This window comes from Equus asinus, chromosome 3, assembly GCF_041296235.1.
Source record: "Equus asinus isolate D_3611 breed Donkey chromosome 3, EquAss-T2T_v2, whole genome shotgun sequence".
Taxonomy (NCBI): Eukaryota; Metazoa; Chordata; class Mammalia; order Perissodactyla; family Equidae; genus Equus; species Equus asinus.
In genome coordinates, this window is record NC_091792.1 from 81793879 (window position 1) to 81802366 (window position 8488).

Below are 8488 nucleotides of genomic sequence, written 5' to 3' on the forward strand. Positions count from 1 at the left end.
AACTCAGCTAAACTTATTTGAATTGTATTATGTCTTGTATGGTCATCTTTGAATTTTCTTATGCTATGTGTATGCTATTATAAAAAATCACTCTGAATTTTAGGATTTGACTTTTAAATTTTTAAGTTGTACTACTACCAATCCTTTCAACACGTTGGAGTAGATAGAACATTTCATTTCCAAAAGCTAGATGATTCTCCTTATGTGTGAAACTGTATGGAGTTGTAGCGAATCAGCGTTGTCTATCATTAACATGCTAGCAGGCCGATTGAGTATATCCTAGCAGACCCCTAGCTATGTCTATGACAAGAAACACTTGTCTAAGTCCCCAGACTGGCTAGAGAAGGTCCTCCGTGCTTTCTGAATCCCATTCTTGGAAGGGATTCTAGGCCTTAGCACTTTTCTTCAGAAAATTACCTAGGAAGCTTCTCCAGAATTAAAGTGAATACCCTAGTATGGCTAAGGCCACGCTAACTGAACCCACTCTTGTCCTTGGAAACTCCCTCAAGAAAGACGTGATCAAACAAAACCTACTAAAATGAGATGTCTGGGAGGCGCATGAGGAGGTTTTGGCAAAGGAGGGAGTAAGCGGTGGTGAAGGGCTGTGTGAATGAACTTGAAAATACTTACAGCCACGTTTAAGGATAAACTGAGTTCCTAAATCTACCCTCATTTCTCTCTCAAAACCTTTTTCTAGAATCCTAACCTTAAGCTTAAATCTTCTAGACAACCTAGGTAAAAGATAGCCAGCTTGACAGACGGGGCCACAAAATGAAATACAAAATTTAAAAATCTCCAAAGTTAAGCACATTTCCTCTTGAAATATATTTTTAGGTAAGGAAGTGAAAGATGAAAAGTGTTTGTCTTTATTGTCTGTTGAGTTGAGAACTTCATGTGCTATCATGAGCTTTGTATACAGATCATGGCTAAAGTACCTACACAAAAAGAAAATATTTGTGACTGTTACCTTGAAGTCATAAATAATAAGTTTTCCTGGGGCAAACAGAAAAGGCCATTCTTAGAAAAATACCTTTGTAGAAGAAATATAACTTTTTATGAATAGTTGGTATAAATATAAGGTAACGTGAATGTGCTTTATTGCTTTGCATTTGAATAGATTTCTATGTATTCCCACAATTCCTGCAATACGTACATGAAGCCATCATAGTCACTTAAACTTCACATCTTTATTTACTTAAATTAAAGACTATTTTGAATACTACATGACTCTGAGAATTGTCTTTTGTATTTCCACTTGAGGTTCAGAGTTATATGGACCTTTAATGTTTGCGTTTAGAATATGTGGTATGTGATACGTGTCTCTTAGGGTAAAGTACCATTTGTGGTCAGGTGTTTCCTAGAGTCCAACCAATAAAAGGCATATCACTATTGCCTAACAAAATAAATGCTGTTTCATTTCAGCATCGGCTCTCCACTAGAAAGCTCCTACGAGTCACTGTATTAAGCAGTCATTTCAACATAGGATGTTCAAATAAGGCTGCTTCTGTTGGCAATAAATAATATCATCCTTTTATATTTTGCTTATAACTTTTTCTTTTTACAAAAACTTGTTTTGCTTTTTCTTATGTCATTTGAAAGACATATTAAGATTGTTTTACCAGAGATGAAATAAAAATGCCAAACTCTTTCCATATTCAGTGAATTCTGTGTACTAAAGAACAGGCATTCTCCTTTATTGCTCTGTTGATGAAGCAGAACAAATATCATACTGTACAACATACGTGGGAGATACCTCCCAAAACTCATCGGCTTTTTTGCACGGCATGTGAAGCAGGACAGGTGCACAGCACAGTATGAAAATAACAAGAGCTACCATCTGTGGAATGATTACTATGTACAATACACTATGCTAAGCACTTTACATTTTTTATAGTATATCCTAAAAATAAAGGTTTTACATATTAGAAAAATGAAGTTCAGATTAATTTAGTAAAATGATTTAAGCAAAATAGGAAAACAAACTTTGAAACCTAGACCCAATATTCTTCTTTACTTAAAAATTATTAGAGATAGGAAGTGGAAAATATTTCTTATGGATGACATAGAATTATTGGGACTGTCCTTTAATAAGTGCATCATAATTTTTTATGGAGGCTAACAGAGCACTTGCTTGTTATAGTTAGATGTTCCAGGCTAAACATACAGGGGAAAAAACTGACCTGTGCTAGCCAAGTCAAAATCAAATAGTAGATTTTAAAACAATCCTATTGCAATGAAATTCCATTGATAGTACATGACACCATGGAATATTTGCTATACTACTATTTTAGTGATAAATAAGAGACTATGAAATGTACAAAATACAGTTGTGCTTCTGTTGAGTATTAGAAGTTGTCGGGAGTTAACTCATTTTCCTAGCTTGGAAGACAGATGAACTTCACCCCACTAAAGGTTGGAAGGAAATGTATTACCCTATCAGATAGAGATATGATAAGTCAGGATGTATGACAGCTATAGAGAAAAAAAAAGACTTTATAACATCAGAACACTTTACTCTGTTCTTAGGAGAATGACATTAATGAAAAAAATTTTTTAGAGAGGCACTTCAAGTTATCCCTGAGTGGTCATAATAAAATCTACTAATATTCTCAATTCAGTGAGAAAGTGAGCATTTCCAAGGAATCTGGCAAAAAAGATTTTTCTTAGGTTAAGAGTATTCTTATGATGCGATGATCTCTTACCAAGGCAAAATTATAAGAGAGTACATATACTATTTCAAAAGGCATTAAGATTTCCCTTTGAGAAAATAATAACCCACTAAATGCCTTTCCTTAACAAAAGTAAACTTGAAAATCAGGTTTGAAACATTTGGAATCTAAGACCCTCCAAGAAAAATAGTCATTTTTCCAAAATGGAGTTATTAACCAAACTTTACCCCTAGCTCTCATCGCCCCCAAGCACTCATATTTGACAACAACCAAAAAGTCTTCATGGGTCAACGACAGTCACCCTAAGAGCAGTCTAACCTTACATTACCTTTCATCACACAAAACTGAATTTCTAGCATTTAAAGGAGAGAATCGATGGCTTTCTTTCAGTAGACTAATGCAAAGAAAACAAAATTTAAATTTTGATCAAAATAATTTCACTTATTAAGATTGCCCAGAAATTTCCTATATAGCCTGTACCCAGTTGCCCCTATTATTAGTATCTTACATTAGTGTGGTAGATTTGTTAATATTAATAAACCAATATTGATATATTATTATTAACTAAATTTCATACTTTATTTAGATTTCATTAGTTTTTTTGGTTGGTTTGTTTGGCTTTTTGGTGAGGAAGATTCACCCTGAGCTAACATCTGTGCCAATCTTTCTCTGTCTTTTGTATGTGAGATGCCTCTACAACATGGCTGATGAGTGGAGTAGGTCTGCACCCAGGATCCAAACCTGCAAACCCAGGCCACGAACGGGGAGTGTGCGGAACTTTAACCACTTGGCCATGGGGCTGGCTCACAGATTTCCTCAGTTTTTATCTAACGTTTTTTTTGTGTCCCAAGATCCCACCCAGGATACACTACTTTTAGTTGTCACATATCGTAAACAATCTCTTGGTGAGGACAATTTCTCTGATTTTCCTTATTTTTGGTGATCTTGACAGCTTTGAAGTGTTTTGTAGCATCAGGTTAGGAGTTTCGTAGGATACTCCTCTATTGGAATTTGTTGGATGTTTTTCTCATGATTTGACCAGGCTTATAGGGTTGGGGGAGGAAGACCACAGAGGTGCCATTTTTATTACATCAAAGGGACATGCTATCAACATGATTTATCACTGTCGATGTTGACCTTGACCACCTGGCTGAGTAGTATTGTCAGGTTTCTACATTGTAAAAGTTACTCTTTTTTCACCTTCCTTTCCATACTGTACTCTTTGGAAGGAAATATTATGTGCAGCCCATACTTAAGGAGTAAGGAGTTATGTTCCTCCTCCTTAAGGTTAGAGTACCTCCATAAATTATTTGGAATTCCTCTATATGGGAGAGTTATCTCTTCTCCTCCATTTATTTATCATTTATATCAGTATGGACTTATGAATATTTATTTTATATTTTGTGGTTCCAATCCTTTACTCCTTTGTCCTTTTAATCCAATACTCCTTTATTTAATTTGTTTCTACAGTTGTTCCAGATTTAGCCATTGGGAGCTCTTTCACTTGGCTCCTGTGTTCCTTTGACATACCCCATCCTTGTGTGTGTGTGTGTGTGTGTGTGTGTGTGTGTGTGTGTAAGTATTTCCTTAATTTCTGGCACTACAAGATGCTCCAGGATCATCTTGTACTATTTGACCCCAATTCTAGAATCAGTCATTTCCCCAAGGAGCTCTGGTTCCTTTTATTGAAGAATGGTATTAGAAACCAAGATCTGGACACAAAGTGTGCTCATTTCTACATTATTGAGTCTTTCAATTCACGAACACAGAAGATCTCTACATTTATTTAGATCTTTATTTCTTTCATCAGAGTTTTGTAGTTTCCCTCATATAGATCCTATACATATTTTGTTAGATTTATACCTAAGTATTTCTCCTTTTTCAGTGCTATTACTTTTTTAATTTCAAGTTTCAGTTGTTCATTGCTGGTAGATAGGAAATCAATTGACTTTTGTATGTTAATTTTTCATCCTGTGACCTTGCTATCATCACTTATTAGTTTCATGAAGATTCTTTTTGCTGATTTTGGGGGATTTTTTACATGGACAATGATGTCATCTGAAATGTTTTACTTCCTTTTATTTCCTTTTATTGCCTCATTGCACTAGCTAGGACTTCCAACATGATGTTGAATATATATGTGTACTTTTTATATTTCATATTCTTTTCTGCGTTCTGTCACTCCTGAGTTTTTCTGCTTTCTGTTGTTTTACCTTCCATCTTTAAAAAAATTCTTTTAACTTGTTTTGAAATATTGGGTTATAGTTTTCATTTGCTTTTTTCCTGCTTCATATTCTCTTTTTTATTATAATAATGTTAAATAGGACTCAACCACGATCATTTTATGTGGTATATTTGTAGGCTACATAAGTTATTCTGTAGATTTAAGAGGGAGGAGTGGGTTAAATAGCTTTCCTAGCCTCATGGTTCTAGAGCTTCCTTTCCCGATCTGTTTATAAAATGACACACATGTACCCTTGCCATTTCTGAGCTGTGTCTCCTCTTCTTCTCTCCCACTTTTATCTGGACCCGCTTTTTCCTTTGCCTCTATTGTCCCTGTCATGTTCAATGTGGATTCTACTCCCAGAAGCTTCTCCTTGGTGTTGGGTTTTGTCCAAGAAGGAAGCTCAAGCTTACTAAGTTTTGAGACTTCGTAGACTTCACATCCCTCCAGCACTTTCAGAGCTTCCTGCTCTTCCCTTTGTACTCATCCTGAATTACAGTTCTGCCAGTTTTGCTGCTGATCTTATATTGGTTTCCCCTGCTTTTCAGTGAACACCTGTTGGCAGTTTGGGGGTCCTCCCATTCTCATGGCCTTCAGATGCTCTGTTGTCTTCCCTCTATTTCCTCTTACACAGATGATGAAACTAAGTTGGCGGTTTCTTCCTGCTTGCTCATATTATGAATGTTATAAGGATTCTTTTTCACTGAGTTATGCTGTAGCCATGATCTGGGTTTGTTGTTATTATTGTTGTTTTGTTATTCTAGACACTCCGGCTGGTTTTATGAGGAGATTCAGACTATACTCCCTCCATAATCATCTTCCTAGAGTCTTCAATATTCATATATTACTGGGAGGGGAATAAAGTATTTTTAAAAGAACACTTTAAACTTTTTCTATATTTTTAAAGTCAAACAAAATGCAAGAGAAATGTTTATGGATGATATGTTGATTCTGCCTTTTAGATACCTTTCAAGTCATTTAAAAAAATTAGTTTCTTTTTATCTTTCTTAGCCTGAAATTAAGATACTCACAAGTGCTACTCTATTTGCATACTTCCTCATTCTCAACTTGCTACAAATACTCTCAGAATTAACAAAATATCAGAAGTAGGCTTAAAATACTGGAATTTATAATGACTGCCTGATGTTTTCAGGCCAAACATTTGGAGGAGCTCATAATTGTATTTATTACCATGTTTTTGTGTCCTGAAATTCTGGTTCTATCTGTAGCCACCTTCTCACTCTACAATCTACAGTCCAATTTAACAAACTGGCTGCCAATTGTCTGAATGTGGTCCACAGACACGTTTTGTTTTGCCTGCTCAGTATTTAAAAACAAACAAAATAGTTGCTAATACTTAAAAAAACAGATTTTACATAAAAATCCAGATTTCCAGCTGCTCTTAAAAAACTGACATCTCTGTCATTAGGCCCACATTCCTACTTGGAATTTGTACCCTGATTAAACATAGAATGTGCTCAGTCTGTGACACTTTTCTCCCAGATAGCTTCTCTCATTTGTTACCTTCTAGTCCTCATAGACATTACAAGTTTGTAACCCATGGACTAGCATCTCTTTGATTTCAATCTCTTATGTTGGCTTAAACTACCAAATACATGCTAATGATTTCTAAATCTGTTTCTACTTAGATGTCCTGTAGACTCTCCCCAGAACCCACATATTCAAAATCAAACCATTTTTTTCAAAACCTAATTTTCTTCCACTATTCTCTAAAAGACCCAGTTAACAGAATTACAGTCCCACAGTTGTCCAAACTAGAAAAACCCTTAGGGTTATTCTTTCCTCCTTCTTCCTCATCCTACCCACAGCTTTTCAGTCATGTGCCAAACTATGACATATCTTTGCTTTCACTGTTCCCAATATTTTAAATACCTTTCCCTTCTTGACATTTGGAAAACTCCTACTTACTTTCCAAGACAGAACTAAATTAATCAGTTTCTGAAACTACATCCCCTGCCTCCAGGAGCATTTAGTTTGCTCCTTTCCAAGTAAAGGCATCTCAAGTACATTATATAGTGTATGGCATTTATTTACTGTTGGCTTTCCCTCTAGACTAGGGATTCCTTATGGATACAGATCATGATTTAGTTATCTTTGTATCAAGAGTACTAAGACAAAAAACATGGAATTCAATAAATGTGTCAAATAAACCCATGAATTTTAAAAATCAATGAAAGTAAGATTATTCCATATCATGATTTTATCTTCCTATACTTTCTATATGCTTCAATCTTCTGTTAAAGTGCCCTTTTTTTGACGGTACTTTTTTGGTGCTTGCTTTGGATTGACACTGGAAGCATTTTAAATTTTGTACCATATGACTATAAAGTTAAATGGCTATGTCAAAATAAAACTTACAAACTCCACTATTCAAAGATGAGGGTTTTTAAAGTAACTTAAAATTTTTGTTTCCAATATGCGAATCTAAGGATGCCAGGCATTAACTCTGAAAAAATATATAATTATTCACTACACAGATCCCTAAGGGGCAACTGAACAGCTGTTCAAAGATTTGGCACATCACTATGCCAGCCTGAGTTTAATGACCTACATGTGAAGGGCTACATATCCAATTACTAATCCTCCCTCAGCTACCCTTTGCCCTGATATGGAGGCAGCTGAAAAAAGATGCCCTACTAACAGATCAGAAATGGATCCAGACTTCGTTGCCAATGCCCAGTTAAAAGATCTTTTAGATTTGAGATGAGGAAGAAACAGAGTAAGCCACGACAGTGTTCCAGCTGACATGATTTTTCAAGTAAAATTTGAGGGTTTAAAGCAAGAGTGACTTTAATTTTGTGACTAGAGAAATTTCAATACTTTTAGAAAACTCAAATTCTGAATTTAAATTCCTACTCATTGAAACATTTAAACGTTTAAATGTTTTCAAATATCAAGAATAATATACTTCCGAATTCTTTCCACGCTGAAATGGTAGTCTTCTACTCATTGATTCAAATCTCATTCTTATGTTCCAATTCTGTGATACTATTAGAAGTAGGATCAAATCAAAAACTAAATAGAAAACGACAGTCTATGAGATTATGTTTCAGTTCTCCCTCAGTTGACTTGGTCTATATATAGCAAAAAGATTATATAAGGTCAAGTATTATAAACAATGAAATGTCACCTGATGTTTTGCAAAACAGGATAGAGAAAAATAGCTCAAGGAATGAATGGGAGTAAGACTTACAGCTGTAAGCAGGAAAAAAGGCTTACGCATTGTAGATTGAAATGCACCTTATTAGGAATTTGACTCGCTTTTTAAATTTGATTTTCCATTTGAGTTGTGTAGAATCATGTGATACTGACAACCTTCTGTATAAATCATTTCCTTTCATTTCCAACACAGATTAAGAGCCCTTTGTCAGTGTCGCATTTTTAATTTTGAAGAGTAGGAATGTCTTAAGATCCCCCCCCCCATGCCCGCAGGAATATATGAATGAATACACGCCCGTAGGTACGCACTAGCCTTGAAGCGGAAAAACAGGCATCACTGTAACTACCTCCCACTCCAGACTCCGCCCCACAAAACCTCCCTCCCCTTTCTCCCACTGCAGGTCCGGCGTTGGCG